We start from the raw sequence: 22,161 nt of genomic DNA, 5'->3' as shown, positions 1-22,161 counted from the left end.
TCAATGCACCATCTAATACAAAAAAAAATTGCAACTTTTTTTTTTTTTTTTTTTTTTTAAATAGTTTTGTCAGGTTGGGTCCATTCTCCATCACTCTAAAAGTTGGACAAGATTTGAGTATGGGAAAGTTTTAAATTCCAAAGTTGAACATTTTCGACTTAAAAATCAGTTTTTATATTATTTGGATTCTTCAGACTACTGTTCTCATCAGGAGCGTCATTTTTATAACGTTTGTTGTTATTCTTACAAAGTTACGGCCGATGTAACCTCCGATCGTCTTCAGGTGCATATTCTCACTTGATGTTATTGGTGAATGGTGAAAAAAAAAAATATTCCTCCAGCGAACATAGTCGTTAGAAAATCAAAACACAAATAACAAAGTTTATTTCTTTTTAATATAAACTCTCACTTCCTTTATTTTTTGTCTTTTAATCCTCGCATTCCATGAATGATTGTTTTTTTTGGGGGGGGGGTTCTGCAAAAGAGGAAAGAATTTTTTTTTTTTTCTTAATCCTAATCTTTAATATTATTTGGATTTTCTTGACTATTGTTCTCATCATGAGTGTCATTTTCACGATCGGTCGATGTCACCCCCCGATCTTTTTCAGGTGAATTTTTTCAAACTTGCACAAGGACCCATGGCGCAGTCGTCAGAGTTCTTGGAAAAATTAATTGTAAAATGTGATATTCTCCTGAAGGTTGAAGGTTTAATTCTCAGTGTGGGCAATCGGAAAATACAATTGCAACTTAAGACTATAGCTCACGGAACGAAAGCATAATACTCCCGTGAAGTAAATAAAGGGTTCCGTTCAAAATTTCGTCCAAATTCCGAAGTTCGACAAGACCTAAAGGTGGTCAGCGGTTACACCGACCGAAATGTTGTGGAAAATGACACTCAAGATGAGAACAGTAGTCTAAAGAATCCAAATAATACGAATAGCCAATCCTCATCTAAAAAATTTCAGAAACATAGAATCTATTTCATCTAATACTTAACATTGGATAGTTTTTTTTATCTTAAAATAGTTTGTTTTTTGGTTTTTATAAAATTTTACATCTCAAGTGGCTTCATGCCTTGTCTGGAGTGATTTCCATGAAAAAACATTTATTCTTTATAAGTAAAAAGCTTTGTTACACTTTTCTATTTTATTTGCTCAGCCTTGTCCTCTCCCTTATCTTTTGGGCCAAACTAACTCAGGTGAACTATAAGTGGAGATGCTTTCCGTTCTATTCTGATGGACATGGGTCTGCTGTTGATGCATATGTTAGGCTTTATTTGAGAGGATGTGCTTATCTTTAGGGGATAGGGTTACTGATAGGAACAGCGTGTCATCATCTTGGTACATACGAGGACTAAAATAAGTCTAAAAGAAGTTACCCTTTGATGAAGAATTGAGTGGAAGGGACTTATAAGGTTTATCTTCAAACCCCACTTAATAAAACATTTCTATCGTCGTGCATACCCGAAGCACATCCCGATAAGCAGGGGTGGGTGGACGTGTAGAGAGGCGAATATTCTAGCTAAGAAAGCTTCATGTTTAGACATTTTAACTATCGTTGTCAAAGATACAAAAGTTTATTTTAGAAGCTTACTGACACCAGGATCTGAGCAAGTTGATTGCTTTTTTGGGGAAGTCTGCGCGAATTGCTTTTTTTGGAGTCTGAGCAAGTTGGTTGCTTCCTTTTTTTTTGGGGGGGGGGGTGAGCAAGTTGGTTGCTTTTTTTTTTTTTTTTTTTTTTTTTTTGTGTAGGGGTGGGATCTGACCGAGTTAGTGTTAATTTTTTTTTTGGGGGGGGGAGGGGCTGACTGAGTTATTTGCTTTTTTTTTTTTTTTTTTTTTTTTTTTTTTAAGTCTGAGCTAGTTTGTTGCTTTTTGAAAGTTCTTTATATCTTCAAATATTTATTATTTATTCATCGTGTTTGGTTTAATTGTTTTGTAAAGAACTGTTTTGGACTTTAAAAAAACTAAAAGAAACTTTTGAGAAACTTTTGCAAAAGGAATCGGAGACAAACAATAACATCAATATTTGGTGGATTTTAGATCAGGAAACCGATATCTTCAGACAGCCTAATCTAGTAACGTCAGGTTTTGCTTTTGAGGGACAATGTAAGAATGAATATCGCATGGCTTTCCTTTCTCCGTTTAGTTTTACGTTAGTTTATTCAGATTAACTTTAGTCGTGTGTGGAATCCAGTTATAAAAAGGACATCTAGTCAAATATTTTTTGGTGCAATAACTTTTAATATGATGCACAGTATTTTATTTTTTTATGGAAATCGCTCCAGACACAGCATAAAGCCACTGGATGTAAGGATCTAAAAATAAAACTACTACTTCAAGGTCTAAAACTTACAAACGATAAATGTTAGATGAAATAGATTTCAACCCAGAAAACAGTAATTCTTCCTTTTTCAAATTTTGTTTGTTATAACAAAATTTGAAAACCGAAATATTGAATTTCAAGTAAAATCAATGGTATCTACTTAATTGCAGTAATGACCATATCCAAAAATTACGAAAAACGGTGAGTTAGAAAATTAATTATTAATGAAAATAGTTTTTGAAGACAATCAGTAAAAACGGAGTTTTTCTTAAAAAAGAAAATTTGAATCGTAACAAGTGAGATTTTGAAAATCTTAGGCCAAATTAGTAAAACTCGGTTTTTGCTAATTGTTTTCGAAATCTGTTTTTATTGGTAATTAATTTTGTACCTTATTGCTTTTTTGTAATTTTTGGATATTTTCATTACAGCGACATAACAATTAAGTAAATACCATTGTTTTACTTGAAATTCAGTATTTCTGTTTTCGGATTCCGTTATTATACGCAAAGAAGCACACTAACCAGTACTGTAGCTGTATAAAATTATGATGCTACAAACCTGGGGTGGAATAAAAAGAAAATGACGTCGATTTCTGCATAGCTGAATGTTTCCTGTTAGAATTTTGTTTAACCTTTTTTATTTGCATGCAATAATACCCTTTTCTCTTCCCTGCAACCTCTTTCCAACAGAAGAGACATTGCGAGCCTGTCTCTGCTTTATCGTTATTTTCATGGCAAGTGCTCATCTGAACTTCAATCCATGGTCCCCCTCGCCAAACTTTCACGAAAAACACTCGTCTAGCCAAAACCAGTATCAATAATTTCCCACACTCTTTATCTGTCCCTTAACCTAAACGTAGATTCCATGAACAAAGCTTCTTTCTTAGAACTGTATACCTGTGGAACTCTCTTCCGTTTGCCTGCTTTCCAGCTGACTACAATCAGATTGTCTTCAAGTCCAACGTAAACAAGTTCTTGATGAACCGTCCCCCTAAGTAATCCAATTTACAAAATTCTCACTACTTATGTTTACTACGCTATAATCACATTGACTAATGTATACCCATTAACCCTTATCCTGGAGTAGCCTACGGGCCTTGATAAGTGGTGACTCCTTTGTTAAAAAAAAAAAAAAAAATCTTCTTGTACGAATTATTTCTAGAAAGACCTCAGATACTTATGAGAGGAACTGTGAAGGTTGCCAACATCCTAAGTGAAAGTGATTTTTGTGGAATGAACTGGATTCGAATTTGGGACACCTAGGTTGTTAATCTGTACCATTAACCATTGAAGTATGCCTAAACCTCAATGATTTTGAATAACTTTATATGTAACTTAGATTAGGAAGATAAAACAAATCTTGTTTTTCAATTTAATGAATGTAATGTGGTAGTCTGGTAATTGTTCTTCGTTTGAGTTGGGTACAATTTGAGTATTTAAGGGGACAATTAAACAAGAACTTGTTTACATTAGACTTGAAGGCTACCATACGATAGTTGGCCACGAAGCAGGCCAATGAAACTGTGTTTCACAGATGGGCAGTTTTAGGAAAGAAGCTGTCTTGATGGAATATGCAATTACATTTAAGCACTGATAGAGTGAGGGAAATTGTTGATAGTGGTTGTAGCTAGTCGAGTGTTTCTTTGTGAAAGTTTGGCAAAGGAAGGACCATAGATTGGAGTTCAGATAAACACTTTCCATGAAAATTACGATAGAGTATGGACAGGTTTGCAACATATTTTCTGTTGGAAAGAGGCTGCAAGGAAGACAAGTGCCTCACCTACTACAATTTAATTTTTTTAAAAACTAAATATTTTCTGGATTATTACTAGGGATGTGACAACAGCATATTCTTTTCATTGTTTTGACTCTTGAGTATATATCCGTTAATATCTTACATGTTTTTATATAGATTGATGTGTTTCTCGGTTGATTGACTGTGTCTTACTGTGTCAGATATATACTTGAGTCAAAAGAATGAAAAGAATATGCTGTTGTCACAGACCTACTTATTATTACTACTATTGCTGCTGCTGCTCCTCCTGACATGTATCGTCGCATGTTCTCAGAGTTCAAGGGCTGGATGTTTGGGTCATCGATTTAGTCGAATGGCTTCTCTCCACTTTATTTGATTGATTGCCAATGCTTTCGTTAACCTGTGATGTTTCAGGTCTTGCTGGACATTATCACTCCATCTCTTCCTAGGTTGACTTCTTGGACAGGCTCCATGGACATCAAAGTTAATAATTCTTCTTTGGCCACTTGCCGACTGCTGTGCGTTGGATGTGGCCAAACCATCTCAGTCTATTTTAGCATAGGGTAGACTTTTATTACCATAAAGAATATTACGTTTCTGAATTTTGTGAGATGAAGACTGGTTATTCGTATTATTTCGACTCTTCAGAATACTGCTCTCCTCTTGAGTGTCATTTTCACAATGTTTCGGTTGATGTAACCTCCAACCTTCTTCAGGTGTACCCGATCTTCTTCACGTATACCTTATTGAACTCTGGAATTTTTCTGTCGAACTCTGGAATTTGCATGGAATTTGGAGCAAAACCCTTTATTTACTTCATGGGGATAGCATTCTCTTGGTCCATTAGTCATGACTGTATAAAGGTCCTAATAATTGCAAATTACTTAGGCCGGAAGTTAGGAAGTACATTTGCTGACTATAACCAAAACATTTGCACCTGATATTTAAAAAAAAAAAAAATCTTACTGCAATTGCTAAAGAAACTGTACATAAATTTAATTTTATGTGTGTTGTTCGATAAATCGGAATTGGAAAAATTAGAACGTTTTGGGGTGTCTGAATCAAGATTTGAGACTATTTTGCAATTCCAAAGAAACAAAAAAATTTTTTTTGCTGTTTAAAACGTAATTTTCCTTTGCTAATACTAACGATAAAATGATCTTCAATTCGAATGAAGATCACTTCGATGTATAAAAACGTTACCAATAAAAAGACAAAGAAAAGTAACAAAAAAAAATGAGAAAAAACTTGGTGGATAGAAACAAACAATTTTATTAGGAAAAGAAAAAAAAAATGTAGTGCCCCAAAACAGTTCACGGGCTGTCCGCTGCTAAGATTTTGCTCTCAGCTACAAAGAAAGTCCTTTGTGAGGTAACAATTACGAAAGTAAGAAAGACAGATTGGGAAGGCCTTCTTTTTTTTTTTTTTTACACTTACTGGTGTGATATGAGATTTTAGCCAACGTAGGATTTTTTATTAGAAAGGTTGAAATACTTAAGCAAAGTCAAAAAGAGTTTTCTCCCTTTGTTTGCAATTTAAGTTTACAGCGATTATTAAGAGAAGAATGAACTTTATAACAGTGTACTTATTTTTCATAAACGATATTCATATATATATATATAATTTTTTTTGCTTACAACCCCCCCCCTTGTTTTGAGGGGGTACAAATATGCTTAAAATAATCATCTGAAACTGAACACAACATATTGTGTTTTTGTAAGGGATAGAATTATAGATTAAAAAAAAAAAAATTGTTTGCATACCTTATTTTGACGTCTGAATATCAGAACTTCGATTGTGTTTAATTATCCCGCTTTTGAATTTTGAAGTGTGAAATTCGGTGAATATGTTAAGTAAAATAATTAATTTAAGTTAAGCAAAACAAAAAAAATTTTTTTTTAATATTTATACGAAAAAAGCCATTTTAAAATCTTTGATAAATAAATTAACAATTTTTTTTAGCAAGCCGAATAATGCATGACCATTATTAAACAGGGCATGCTTTGAAGAATCGATACAAAAAAATTCGATAAATATTGTGCCCTTTGTGTTAAAAATAGCTTTTTTTCGATCCTGTTTGAAAATGTTTGCCGCCTTTCGACTACGGTGGACCAAACGCGCTGAAATAATTTTTTTTTATTCTGCTTTAAATTGCCCCCCCCCCCATTTTGGAGAGCCTGGCCCCCACACACATACACATTAAAAACCAAACTCATACAAATGGTCACCCATCTGGTACTGGCCAGCCCCAGCGTTAATAATACATTGAAATTTTCGTCACTGAAAAATAAGTTTTTTTTTTGGCCTGTTTGATCTTCCATAGTTTGCTTTTTATCAAATGCAAACGTAAACATTGTCGATCTAGACTCTAGATTGATGCGAAGTAACTGGTTGCCTATATGAATAAGTGGAATTATTTGAAATCCAGGTACTTATATAATAATATGTTTGCATATTCTCTTAGAAAATCATCCTAAATCTTAGTTAGACAACAAATAAATAAATTATTTCAAAAACCTTTTTTTTTTTTTCTTTTTTTTTTTTTAATATTTATATACGTTTTTGTGCAAGACAAAAAATGTCAATTGTTAACTTTTTGGGAAAATTTAACATTTAAAATTTAATTAAAAATAGTAGAAAAAGTTTTACATTATTCTGTTTTCTATATGATAAAATTCAGGGTTTTATCTTTCTGAAAAAAAAAGTTACTCAGAAATAATGGATTTTAATAAATGTAATTTCGTTTTAAAAAACAACAACTTGATTTTTCGGCCATTTTTGGCGGTGCCTAATGTATATATATATATGTGTGTGTGTGTGTGTCTGTAAATATTTAACCGATAAACTCTTAAACTACTTCTCTCATAACACTGAAATTAACAGGAAATAGTAACCATTAGGGCTATGACAACTGCCTATTCTTTTCCTTGTTTTAATCCTCACGTATATATCCATTAATATCTTATGTTTTTTATGTAGAGTGATGCGTTTCTCGGTTAATTAATTGTCTGTGTTTCGGATTTATACTTGAAAGTCAAAAACAATGAAAAGAATATTCTGTTGTCATAGCCCTAGTAATCATACACCCGGGATAGTCTATAACGAGTAAAATCTTTGTTTGGATGAATGAATAACGCATACAAACATAAATCGGAAAGTTGAAATGCAAAAAGTTCATTTCAATTTGCAGCCTGTTTTTATTACTTTTACACATGCACAAATTCATTTATACCTTGAAGTGGTTTCATCTTATCTATTTATTGATAGTGCAAACAGAAGGGAGCACAGCTGGAGCATTAAATGTTTTGATTTCGATTCTAGCTGATGGTACCCAAGTCTTTTTTTTTTTTTTTTTTTTAATGTTTGAAACCAGTATTATATATGAGGTACAAATAAGATTCAATAGAGAATTGGCGTTGTAATAATAGATATGAAATCTTTATTAAAATATATGAAAGTGTATTTTACGACCTGCCCCCTCCCAATCCATCCCCTCCCCCTGCGCGAGTCAAGAAAAAGACTAACTTCCTTCGTCCTTTCTACTTTTGTTCATTTTCTTTTTCTGTTCTATTATTTCTACAAATGTTTTTTTTTTTTTTTTTTTTATTTGAACAAATAATTGGAATCAGATTTGACATTTTTATGTTCTATCCCCCCCCCCACAAAAAAAAAAAAAAAAAAAATTTTTCATGATTGTTTTGCAAAACTTATAACTTCCAAAAAATCAAACTAAATAATTTCAGTTGTGACATTTAAGAATAACGGACTAATTGAACAGAATCTCAAATTACTTGGTTAATTGGTTGAACTCTGCTATTTTATGGTCAAGTGTTGAGAGAGAAAAAAAAAAATTGCTGAACTGAAATGATTTTACTTGGCTCGAATTCTAGTGAATTGTAATAACCTAGAAAAATGGAATTACATTTCAAGAAATGATTTAGTAACCCCATTGATGAGATACTGGTGCTACTAGATCAGGCTGTCTGAAGATATTGACTTTCCCACCTAACAGGCATTAAATCTTAATGTTATCCTTTTTTTTTTCCTTTCTCTTTGTAAAACTCAATCATGTTCTGCAAAAAATAAAAAACCAAAACAATTTTTCTCTATAAACAAAAGCAATGCAGACACAATGAACAAATATTTAAAGATATAAAGAAATAGAAGTCTAAAAGGTTTTTCCAAAAATTAAATCATCTGAAAAGGGTTAATATACCATGAGACCAAACAAGCGAAGCAAAATGATTGAGAATTCAAATGTGGTTCTCCACACCTTTTGAAGGAACTCCACATATCACTCTTCCCTGACTTGACACAGAACAACATCAACTTCGAAATCTGAGAGTGGGGTGCGGGGTGATCGTTTCTCTCAGAAGAGATAGAGAAGCTCTAATCTTTGGTTCCTCCTCGTGAGACATTCGCAGCATGAACTCATTTTCTACCACATTTAAAAAAAAAAAAAAGAAAAAAGACTTCTTTCTTTCTCCATGTTTCTAGTATCAGGTAGAACCTTCATAGACACAGGTTCTATGAGAAGAATTCATTTAGTCTGGTAGAGGATCAAACTTAATGTTATTACTATAGATAACTTTTAAAGAATTTGCACCGATCCTTGTATAAATAGCCATCCCGTGTAGGGTAGCCATCTCAAGGTGATTTTATTTGTGCTTCGAATGTTTTGTGATTTTTGAATATTTAGTCGAGGTTTACTTGCAGAAGAAAGTATCCTCATGCCAGATTGTCGTGACAAACCCATGTTTAGAGAGACTTTAGACACTCGAGAACAGTTTTTAGTAAGCATTCAAGTTCTCTGCATCTTCATAAGTTAGGGGAAATCTATATATAAAAAAAAAGTTTGTCAGTCCATCCTCTCTAGAAATGAATAAGGCGACACCAAATAGTTTTTACGATGATGAATCTGATATGACTTTTCATAAATCTAAAATTACAAGTCACTTATTTTTTAACTGACAAGACAATATTTAACGAATCTAAAACACTTGCAGATAAGGATTAATAAGGTGGTAGCTGGTGCATATGCTACTTCTCTCCACCTGCCCCTTAGACAGGGTTAAAAAATAGTCTCCAATCTAATAGGTCCCACACTATCAACCAAGCTCCAATCCCTGTCCCATCACTCCAGTATTGCATTCCTGTGCCTGCTTAATAAGTACTTTAATGAAATGTGCTCTTATAAACTTACTACACTTGTACCCCCTTGACGTACATACCCCTCACCCGACAAACCAGTTTAGCAACAAAATCTTACCCCTTCACTGTAGCAGTTCCAAGATGCCAAGAAGTCTGTTATTCTAATAGTTTCTTCCCTCGGGCTGCTAGACTTTGGGATTCACTCCCTGATTTCTTGTTTCCTTGATTGTACTAAGTTTAAATGTAATGTGAACAGCCATCTTGCTTCTCGGTTCCCTACATAACACCTCTGTAGACATGGTTTCAAATAGTAGCCACTTATGTTCTAAGTGGCAATAACTTGTTTGGCATGAAAAAGAGTAAAACAAAAAAAAAATTCCTTCACAAAATTCTGGCAATCATTTTCAATCGGCCTTTAGTTGTGCTTTTCAGCTGTGACACAAAGTGCCCTGTTGCCATATATAACACCATGAAATGGCCGCTTTTGATCGACAAATTGATCCATCGATCAAAATCTATTTTAACAGATTGAGTCAGCTTTATGATCGATAGGTAAGTACAAATAAGTGTATTATTAGTCAATTGAAGATTACAGCAAAAATAAGCATTCGACTAATTATCTTTATAAATAATTAATTATGCAGGTAGGTGGTCATTTAAAGCGTATCTATCTCATAGATGTTACGCATGAGGCTGGTGATTATTATAAATACAAAATGATTATCTCTCGTGCTGATATAACGCCTTGCAATAGAAAAGCTAAAACAAAAAAAAAAAAAAAGTCAATTCAATCAATGGCAAAGTGTTGTTTTGTGTAAACAGTTGGTCATAATACGAAATCTCGATGCACGCAAAGGAAACTACCATCAACTTGTAAACACAAACTCGCACTGTGACAGAATAATCATTACCGTCAAATTCAGGTTAATGTTCATCTAACATACATAAGATGTATTTCGATTCAGCTTGTAAAAAAACAAAAAGAAATTATTCTGGCTAGAAAGATTGTTAAAATGTAGACATTTTATCCAATCTGTGATTACCCTGTAAAACATTCACAAGAACTCGTTTAGCTACAACTACTATCAATAATCCTTTTTTTTTTCTTGCTGTGTACCTAAAATTGAATGGAATTTCCATAAACAAAGTTTCTTTCCTAGAACTACTCATCTGTAGAACACAATACCATTTGGTGCTTCTTAGTCAACTACAGCATTGTTTTCAAGTCCAATGTAAACAAATTCTTGCTCAGCCATTCTTTTAAATAATAATGATGGGTGTCACTGTTCAGAATTTGATTGATTCTCATCTAACAAACTCATTAATTCTTATCCTCGAGTGGTCTTTGGGTCTTGATAATCAGTGCCTTGTTAGTAAAAAAAAAAAAAAAAAAAAAGTATTTGTGTTGTACATGTTTTAGCAATTGATTTCCAAAGTATCCCATTTCTGGCCAGATCTTTATCATTCTGACCCATTTTTATCATTACCTCCCCTGTATCACTGAATTTTATTTTAATTTATTTTTTTTTTGTGCAAATATTTTTGTTTAGAAAAGAAAAAAAACAAAACTTATTTTTCTTTCAATTTCATGCGAACATATTAATGAATTTACTAATTTCCCTGGCCTTCCCCTGTGAACTGAACCGGCTATCTCAACTGTTCCACATCTACCAACTCCAGAACTCTTATCCATTCTTTCAACATGACTATACCATCGAAGGCTCCTGTTCAGCATATATGCCTCTATAATATCCAAATTCAGTCTTCCTCTTAAGTCATCAGATCCAAACCTGCCTTTAAGAGTCACATTACAAATTCATGGTCCCCCCACGCCAATCTTTCACGAAAAACACCCGTCTAGCTGAATCCACTGTGAAAAATTTCCCCCACTCTATATCTGTGCCTAAATCAAAATGCAGATTCCATGAACAAAGCTTCTTTCTTAGAACTGCACGCCTGTGGAACTCTGTTCCGTCTGCCTGCTTCCCACCGGACTACAACTTGGATGTGTTCAAGTCCAATGTTAACAAATTCCTAATGAACCGCCCCCTTAAGTAAACACTTCATCAAATCTCCACACTAGCGTAATGTACTTGCAATAACCCTTATCCCTGAGTGGCTTCCGGGCCTTGATAAGTGGTGATCACTGTGTAAAAAAAAAAAAATTATAAGATTATTTTTCTCAATGCAATGCACATCATCAACGGTCATCTACACCATTCGTTTTACATACGTTAAAATCTGTAAGTTAATCCCTTACCGCACTCAGTCAATCGGATTCTTCAAAAAATCAAAACCTTATTTCTCCTTTTTATTTTCTTCACAAATCGCTGATGTTTAGTTGTTTTGAAAACGAAGATTACCAAATGCCAATAAGTAGTCTTTTAATAAAGAGCAACGTATTCATAATTATCCTGCCATATAGAATTACATTTGACAACTCTATTCAACATTAAATAATCCATACAGGTTGATATGCTATAAAACAAACCAAACCTTCTCAGCTGCACAATGGAAATACTTTTTTTTTGGAGAATGTTCTATGGAAATTAATTTCCATATATTAGAAAATACATGGAATAACATTCTAACTTGGGGATAAGAATTGTTGAAAGTTAAATAAATGAAAATATGTATATGGGTCCTATGTTTTAACATATCTTAATTACCTCCCCTTTTTAATTTTTTTTTTTAATACTCATCAGTTTCTGCAACAAAAATGGTGGGATCCTTCTATCAAACCAGTAGATATCTTACTGCTGATGCAATTCTCTGCTTATATAAGAGCCAGGTACATCCAAGGATGGAGTACTGTTGCCACATCTGGGCAGAAGCTGCTAGAAAGGACTTATCCTGCCTTGATAGAGTTCAAAATAGATTTTGTAGTATTAGGGGATGCTCTTTTCTCTTTCCAGCAACCTTTATCATTATTTTCATGGCAAGTCCTTGTCTGAGCTCAAATCTATGGTCCCCCTCACCAAACTTTCACGTGAAACATTCGTCTAGCTGAAAACACTATCAATAATTTCCCCCACTCTTTATCTGTGTCTAAACCTAAACGTAGATTCCATGAACAAAGTTTCTTTCTTAGAAGTTCACGCCTGTGGAACTCTCTTCCATTTGCCTGCTTTTCAGCTGACTACAATATGGTTGTCTTCAAGTTCAACATGAACAAGTTCTTGATGAGCCGTTCCACTTGTTAACAAATTTACAGAATTTCCATTACTAACGATTACTATATTGTCTAATTGACCACTGCACACTCTTTAACCCTTATCCTCGAGTGACCTCTGGGCCTTGATAAGTGGTGATGCCTATGTAAAAATATATATATTACACATCTATGGTCCCACCTCACCAAACATTCCCGAGAAACACTCGTTTGGCTGTAAACACTATCAATAATTTCCCCCACTCTTTATCTGTGTCTAAACCTAAATGTAGATTCCATTAACAAAGCTTCTTTCTAAGAACTGCATGCCTGTGGAACTGTTTTCCATTTGCCTGCTTTCCAGCTGACCACAATATGGCCGTCTTCAAGTCCAACGTAAACAAGTTGTGTATGAGCCATTCCCCTTACATTATCCAATTTACCAAATTTACACTTCTAACGATTACTATGATATTGCCCTTTTGACCACTCTACACTCTTTAACCCTTATCCTCGAATGGCCTCTGTGCCTTGATAACTGGTGATGCCTATGTATGTGTATATATATATATATATATATATATATATATATATATATAATGTGTGTGTGTGTGCATATTTTCATTTACTTAAATTTCTACACACTTTATCCTCAGGTACAGGTCAGAAGGTTATTTTTCAAATAGTTTTCAGAGGAAGTAGTGCAAAATACCAGAGAAGAATTTTAATCAAGAAAAGAACCTCAAACCGAAAAAGAACAACATGGCATACACAAATACACCCCCCCCTCCAAAATGCCACGCCCGGAATTGCTAATAAAATTTTTATTGCTACCGTATTTTGTACAAGTAAACACCAGTTGTTGCCTGACTTGTACATTAAGTTTCAGTCTAACAATCTTTTATTGCCGTTCAATTATAATAGGGACATTTTGATTAGTGTCTCGTCAGTAAATGTAATCTATAATAAGCTTTACTCTTGCCAAACTATAATCCTCACAAATAAAAATTTGTGAGGTTACTTAAGAGATTGTTTATCAAACCAATACTATTATAATCAAACCAATACTATTACAATATTACTGGACTTAAACTTTAATCAACAGCTAAAATCGCGGCCAAGAAAGTTAATATTTGGACTACTGCCCCCATTTTTCCAAGTACTCTAACTACTGCGCAAGGGCCCGCAGTGCAGTGGTTAGAGAACTTGTAAAAATCAATAGCAAAAGTGATATTCTGCTGAAGGTTCAATTCTTAGTGTGGGTGACTGAAAAATACAATTGCAAATTAATTAGGTCCACTATCCAGTCATGGCTGACGGAATGAAACCTTGCTACCCCTGTAAAATAAATAATGGTTCCGTTTAAAATTCCGTCGAAATTCCCGAGTTTGACAAGATACACTTGAAGGTGGGCAGTTACATCGACCAAAACGTGAAAATGACACTCAAGATGAGAACAGTAGTGCGAAAAATCCAAATAATACAAATAATTGATCCTCATCTCAAAAATTCAGAAATGGAGTTCTCTAGTTAATCCATGGATCCTCTTAGAAACAATTTTCCTATGTACCCACAAAAAAAAAGATAACTAATTAATGTATTAAAAAAAAAAAAAGTGTGCGTTACAATGCACAGTGGTACGAAAAAATGGTAAAAAAATTTAAACATATAACAAATGTTATCAAAGGCAAAATAAGTTACTCTTTTACGTATCTGGAAAAGTTTTTACTTGTGTATTTAGCGTTAGGTATATTGAACAAACAGACAGGAATACGACTTTCCTGTTTGTTCACAAATTAATTAATATATACGAACGGTACATAAATTAATTTTAATACTGAAAGTGGATTTTATTCACTTTGATTCCAGCATGATTCCAATATATACTATTTATTCAAAAGAAATTTACATTCAAGAAGTAACCTCATTTGCATATCACATTAAAGAAAATCTATTTTAATTAACTATGTTATTGTTTGTTGTAATAGAATTGTTTTAATTGTTCTATTTTCGGAAAATCGTAATAAGTTAGGATATTGCATCTTAAATAATGTGACAAAACCCCCCGTCCGGCAATATGGTTCAACTGGCAACGTCGGGTGTATACAGCCAATATATATATATATATATATATATATATATATATATATATATATATATATATATATATAATACACACACATACATATATACTAATTCGTTGTTACAAAACTGGAGAAAACCTGTTCAGTAATACTCTCCCATTTTTTAATTTTTATTTATTTTAAGGCTTCCCAGAATTTTCCGGTTTATATAGAACCTAAATCAAGCTAGTCGATCGCTTAATGCAATGGAGTTTAGGGGTTAGGGTGGTGTTCTAAGGTAACAAACAATTGAGAAAATCTCAACTGTGCGATTCATTTGGAGAAGAGTGTGAATGAAACAAGGGGGACTACTCTGAATTTACAATTACTTCCCTTGTATCACTATTAAAAAAATTATTTGTGTGTGTATGCAAATATTTTGGTTTAGAAAAGAAAAAAAATTATCTTCCTTTCAATTTCATGTGAACATATTAATGAATTTACTAATTATTAAACATTTATTATACTTTCACAAGATAAAAAAAAAAAAACTAAAGCATTTTAGATGTATCTATTTTTCTTTTTTATTCTTGTGAAACCAAACAGTAGTACAGGGGCTGCACGATTAAATTGATTAAGATAGCAATTACTACTGTTTACATTTTGTTTGTATTTTTTATCAGGCAAATATTAAGCAATTACTTAAAACACTTTTGGAAAGAACCTCGCATTTTAATTTTTCCTTCTCTTCCCTTTTTATTGCTTGCTTTCGTATTCAAATAAAAAAAAGTTAAAAGCTTTTCGGTAAAAAAAACAAAAAACAAACAAAAAAGACTTTTCTTTTCTTTTTGTATTTCTTTTTTATTTTCTCTTTTATTATTTTTCTTTTTCTTTTTCCCCTCTTATCACTCTTACTCTCTTTTTCCCCCTTGCTCTCTGTCGCTGTACTTGCATCCTACCATAAGCATAATGTGACACAAGGCCAGATGGTTGATGAAAAAGTTACAATGAGAGAGGCAAACTGATCTCTATAGTCTGTGCACTGCACTGTGCAGTGCAGCTCCATCGGCATTCTTCGGTAGAGACTACTCAGACAATTGGCAATAAACCAACCTCTAGCTAAAGAGAGAAGACGTGGCTTGAGAGGGTGAACCTGAACCTCCTAGAAATACGACATATATCTCTGTTTGATAGCACATCCTCTTTTTTTAATCCCTTTCCTCTTTTTCTCAATCCTTTCCTCTTTCTCTCACCTTTTCAGCCGCCCTCCCCCTGATTTCTCTTTCTCTCCCACCCACCCCGATTTCTCTTTCTCTCCCATCCACCACGATCTCTCTTTCTCTCCCGCCCACCACGATCTCTCTTTCTGTCCCCCCTCCCCCCGGTGTCTCTTTCTGTCCCCCTACTCTCCTCTGATCTCGATCTCTGCCCCCCTCCTCTCCGATCTCGATCTCTCTCTCTCTCTCTCTGCCCCCCCCTCTCCTCTGATCTCTCTCTCTCTGCCCCCCCTCTCCTCTGATCTCTCTCTCTCTCTCTCTGCCCCCCCCCTCTCCTCTGATCTCTCTCTCTCTCTGCCCCCCCTCTCCTCTGATCTCTCTCTCTCTCTCTGCCCCCCTCTCCTCTGATCTCGATCTCTCTCTCTCTCTCTCTCTCTGCCCCCCCTCTCCTCCGCTCTCGATCTCTCTCTCTCTCTGTGGGCCCCTCCGCTCTCGATCTCTCTCTCTCTCTCTCTCTCTGTGGGCCCCTCCGCTCTCGATCTCTCTCTCTCTCTCTGTGGGCCCCTCCGCTCTCGATCTCTCTCTCTCTCTCTGTGGGCCCCTCCGCTCTCGATCTCTCTCTCTCTCTCTGTGGGCCCCTCCGCTCTCGATCTCTCTCTCTCTCTCTGTGGGCCCCTCCGCTCTCGATCTCTCTCTCTCTCTCTGTGGGCCCCTCCGCTCTCGATCTCTCTCTCTCTGTGGGCCCCTCCGCTCTCGATCTCTCTCTCTCTGTGGGCCCCTCCGCTCTCGATCTCTCTCTCTCTGTGGGCCCCTCCGCTCTCGATCTCTCTCTCTCTGTGGGCCCCTCCGCTCTCGATCTCTCTCTCTCTGTGGGCCCCTCCGCTCTCGATCTCTCTCTCTCTGTGGGCCCCTCCGCTCTCGATCTCTCTCTCTCTGTGGGCCCCTCCGCTCTCGATCTCTCTCTCTCTGTGGGCCCCTCCGCTCTCGATCTCTCTCTCTCTGTGGGCCCCTCCGCTCTCGATCTCTCTCTCTCTGTGGGCCCCTCCGCTCTCGATCTCTCTCTCTCTGTGGGCCCCTCCGCTCTCGATCTCTCTCTCTCTGTGGGCCCCTCTGCTCTCGATCTCTCTCTCTCTGTGGGCCCCTCCGCTCTCGATCTCTCTCTCTCTGTGGGCCCCTCCGCTCTCGATCTCTCTCTCTCTGTGGGCCCCTCCGCTCTCGATCTCTCTTTCTCTCCGTGCCCTCCTCCCCTCCCCTCCGATCCCCCCCACCGATCTGTCTTTCTGTCTTCCCCCGCCCCCGATTTATCTTTTCCTTCCACCCCAGGAAATTTTCATTTTTCTGCCCCTCCTGTAATTTCTCTTTTCCTTCTTTTTTACTCAACTATATACTTTTCATTATCCTCATAATACTTTCCGTTTTAACTGGCCCCCTCCTGCTTCGATCCCTAATAGTCCAAAGAGGTTGAAATGTTTGAAAACTATTAGTTTTTTATACATATGATTGAACTTTCATGAAAATTGTTTTTGAGATATTAAGAGGATCACTTAGAAATGGATACATAATTTACTATTAAACGCTAACGTTGATATTTGGGACCTCTTTCATTGTCTTTCGAAGAAAATTTTATGAAATTTAAATTTCATGAAAAGGATATCATTTCAGTCCTTATAGTCTCTTTAGGAGTGCACTTAGAAATCCAGCAACACTTCTTTTGACTTCCACGGTAAATTTTACATATAACATTTTTAGATTTTATGTCGATTCTCTAACCTTCCTTCTCTGGGGACGCACATACAAATACACAGACATCAAGTTATCTCTACTTATATAGGAAAGACACTTTATGCGCGCGCAAGTTCGTTCCCTATGGACTCTGAAACAGCGGGGTTGAATTTTTGGAAATTTCACACAAACGTAGAGTGTTTTTAGGTAGGCTTTGTCTCGGAATGGCTATGATAAGCATTGTAAATCGATATTCAAAATAGTGATTAAAGAAGGAACAGCCTGATTTTTTAAGAAAACATCATAAGTGCATTTGGGAAAATTTATCACCGCACAAGCAAAAGGGCCTGATGTATAAAATCAACAGTAGATTCTTTAATAAAATAGGTATGCTTAAAAAAGTGTTTCAGTTGATAGTACAGTGGAACTATGATACTTGACTTTTGCATTTTTAACTTTAATTAAAGCCAAACTAATTTTATAAAGTCAACAGTAGGTTCTCTACAGTGCAATGTAGACCATAATGTATTATGCACTGTAATGGATCCCAGATTAGAACACGTAATCAATCGATTTGAGAGTAAAATGTTTTATTCCCCTGATTTCAATAACAAAGTATTAGAATTGTGGAATATTCATTGATCTTCGTTCAATCTCGAGCAACATCGAGTATATCTGCTGGTGTGTGTGTGGCCACAAAGACAACCGAAGCAGCAAAACTGAAGCTAGCCTAAAGGACACTGCATATACAAATGTAGGCAAATTTGGGCATGTTTTAATGGTTTGAAAATAGAGGTTCTTTTTTTACCAATTGTCATGAAATTTTAACCATAGAATAGTACCTATAGCAATGGCCAACGACTCTTTATCTGAGAGTACATCTTTCAAACTCCTTGGCCTAACGTTCACAGGAAACATGAGTTTGAACAATTACATTGAAGGAATTGCCAGGGCCTCTGCAAGAAAGGTGGGCTCTCTCTACTGTGCTAGACAACTACTAACACCCAAAAGTATCCTGTACCTCTATAAGGCCACCATTCGCCCATGTATGGAGTATTGCTGTCACATCTGGGCTGGTGCATCTGCTACTAGTCTCTCGCTCCTTGACAAGGTTCAAAAGAGTCGCAAACCTGATAGGCCCTGAACTGGCATCTAAGCTTCAGCCTCTGTCCCATCGACGAAATGTTGCATCCCTCTGCCTCTTCTACAAGTATTTTAGTGGTGAATGCTCTAACGAACTGCAATCACTTGTGCCCCCACAACGTGAGCACCCTCGACAAACCCGACAGGCTGCTAAATCCCACCCACACACTGTAGAGATCCCTAGATGTAAAAGATCTTTTTACTCCAATAGTTTCTTCCCCAGAACCGCTAGACTCTGGAATTCCATTCCAGGTCCCTGCTTCCCCAACAGTACTGACGTGCAGAAGTTCAAGTGTAACGTGAACCGACACCTGGCTGCCCAAATCCCTACATAGTAGCCCCCTACACCAAAGTGGCAATTTGCCTTGTTTGGGGTGAAAATGTAATAAAAAGAAAAAATAAATAAATAAAACTATTAAAAATAAATAAATAAAAATAAAAAAAAATAAATAAAAAAATTTAAAATAAATAAATAAATAAATAAAAATAAAAAAAATTTTTTTTTAATTTAAAAAAATAAATAAATAAAAAATAAATAAATAAATAAATAAAAATTAAAAAAAAAAAATAGTATCACAAGCAAAAGGGCTACAAATTTTCATGTGGTTTCATACCATAGAACTAAAGATATGAGCATTTCAATATTCAATTTGGCTACGAGTATAGATATATCCATATATTTTGTACATACATACAGGGTGAGTCACAGGAAGGATGTTTTTAAAAAGTTCCTTGCTCTGCTTGAGTAAGGGATAGGGAGTGAGGAAGGTAGTTTTAAACCTGCTTAAGATTAATATTCACAGTTTTGTTTTCCTTAAAAACATCCGTTTCCCGTGATTCATCATGTTTGTATATGTAATATATATATATATATATATATATATATATATATATATATATATATATATATATGAAATAAAATGGAGGTGGAAGGACCTGGATACTCAACGTTTCGCCCGATTTATGCGGGCTTCTTCAAGAGGGGTGGTCATTGACGAGAGAGTCGGGGGATTGGGGCTATATATAATGATGGGGGAGAGCAACGTGTTTTCCTTATGTAAATTAGATATCATATATACATATATATACATTTTATGAGAGAAAAAAAATAATTTCATATCGTCGGATTTAATCCAGCTCAACAATCATATATATATATATATATATATATATATATATATATATATATATATCACCTTTTTTGACAATTTCAAAAGTTCCAAATCTCAGCGACTACTGATCAGAATTTAACAAATGAAAGCTTGTTGGAAAGGTAATGATCTGAACTGTGTAGTGAGCTGTGTGACATTTACCCTTAAGGTCGCAAATTAAAGGGATCATCCATCATCCAGAGCCTATTTTTGGCATTTTTTTACAGCCATAAAATGTTTTAATCATAGTCATTTGTTTTCCTAGTTTTGCATATGAATTACAAAATATCTGATTTTCCCAAAACCTCTGGCCTTGATGGAGGGGAGACTAAAACTTGCTGCTATGGTTTCAAATAATCTGAAATAATAGCAAGGGGAGACGTGATTCCAAATATTTCTCATATATTATATCTCCTCTCTTTGGTTTTCATACATCAAGTGATTTTAGTATATAAGGATTATTTAATACTGGAGATATTCATAATCATACCCTATTTCCAAAAGAGGGGAGATATAACGTATGAGGAATATTTTGGGGGGAAATATATATGTATGTATGCATGCACAGGTTTAGGGCTTCTGTCAAAAGCTGGTTACGTCAACCTCCTTAAGTCGCACAAAATTCCTGTTCAGGTCCACTTTGTACCTATTAGTCCGAACCAAACGATTTGTTTAATATGCAGCAAAGTTTGGTTTGAGAAGACCTATGATCTTCAGCATCCAGAGGAAGTCAACTCAGTGGAAATTGCTCAGTTTGTATGTCACATCCGCTTCAAGATGTGAAAATATGCGGCGAGACTACAGAGTCATCTAAGATGGCATGGACGACAAGATGGAGAGAACTCAATGTGACGGCGATCATCTGGAAAGATTCAGCAATCATCATATATATATTTCCATCCCATTTTCCATATGTTATGTCTCCCCTCTTTTGGAAATAGGGTGTGATTATGAATATCTCCAGTATTAAATAATCCTTTTACACTGTGAAAATTACTTTGTGTATGAAAACCAAAGAGAGGAGATATAACATGAGAAATATTTGGAATCAAGTCTCCCCTTGCTGTTAGTTCAGATCATTTAAAACCAGAGCAGCAAGTTTTAGTCTCCCCTCCATCAAGATCATGTGTTTTGGGGAAATACATACATGTGTGTGTGCGTGTGTGTAATAGAAAAATAATTTAGGTTCTGAGTTGCCAATGAATTATGAAACTAATCCCAATCTAGGGTCTTTATTGCAATTAAATTATAAGTTGATTTTGAATTTAGGGTCTCCAATTCGATTCTTGCATTCTGGATTAAGGGTTATTATTAAAAAAAGTACCCATCGTTGACAGGGTTCAAAAACAGCCTACAGAAAATGGACTCTGATTTATGAATGTATGATAGGTTATGAAAAGATTGAAAAGGATTGTTTAGAGATAGCTTCGAATTTGGTGGTATCAAAACCAAAGCAAAATATGATGAAAGTAAAAATAAAATAGATAATCCTCGTAATTTATTATACCATACCTGTTCACATTGAAACACTTATCACAATGTTCTGTGGATCTATATTAAAAAACCTTGTTAAACTTTGTGACATATTTCCATTCTATGGAGGTCAGGCGTGAACGAACACCCCATAATTTTATTATACCATATTTCTTCAAACTGAAACATAATTATCAAAGTATACTTACGCAGAAAGATATGAAAAGTCTTTATTAAAGTTTGTGCCTATTTCCATTCTATGGAGGCCAGGCGCGAACGCAGCCCCCACAATTTTATTATACCATCCCTATTTAAGTTAAAACATACTTATCAAAGTATTCTTATGTACATTTATATCAAAAACACTTGCAAACGTTTTTTTTTTTAATTTTAAAATTTTTTATTTCCATACTTTGTGGACCAGGCACGTATGCAGACCCCACAATTTTAATGAATCATGATTATGCCAGATCAAACATACCCGTTCCTGTGTCTTGATGCATCTTCTATCATTATATGTGATCAGTTTTCTATAATAGTCAACCATATAGGAGCCTATTCGTGACCACACACACATACACAGACGTTCAGCTTTATATTATAGATTTGTGTTAATGCAAAGTATCTTCATGTCTGTTATCACAAGTGTTTTACGGAGACGTGTTAATATTTTAATTAAAAATGGACATTAACTTTTTCTGTATAGTTTAGTCCTTGCAATCATATCGCACGAATATGAAGATTTTATTGTTGGCATTGGTTTTCTCAATATTTTTCTAGTCAGAATTCTTTCTCGAAAGACATTGGCCATTTACAGGAGGGACCACATAAAAATTACCAACATCCTAAGTGAAAATGATTGTATGGAACAAACTGGGTTCGAACTTGAAACATCCAGGTCATCAGTCCATGTCGTTAACCACTTGACACAGTCCTGTCTTTTGAAATTTGGAAGGTGATGACCTTTTCGCCTTCCTACTCCCTCTTTCTCACAGAGACATTGCGAGTCT

General features: G+C 35.2%; 1 protein-coding gene across 9 annotated transcripts in view; it reads left to right on the top strand.

The window, feature by feature from the left end:
• Positions 1-22,161, top strand: part of LOC145247326 (uncharacterized) — a 489,868-nt gene that overhangs the window by 210,540 nt on the left and 257,167 nt on the right. The gene's annotated exons all lie outside the window — the stretch shown is intronic.

This window comes from Euprymna scolopes, chromosome 25 (genome assembly GCF_053919585.1).
Source record: "Euprymna scolopes isolate OS-2025 chromosome 25, ASM5391958v1, whole genome shotgun sequence".
In the NCBI taxonomy this organism is placed as follows: Eukaryota; Metazoa; Mollusca; class Cephalopoda; order Sepiida; family Sepiolidae; genus Euprymna; species Euprymna scolopes.
The sequence above is the reverse complement of the archived record's forward strand: the minus strand, read 5'-3'. Positions and strand labels throughout refer to the sequence as shown.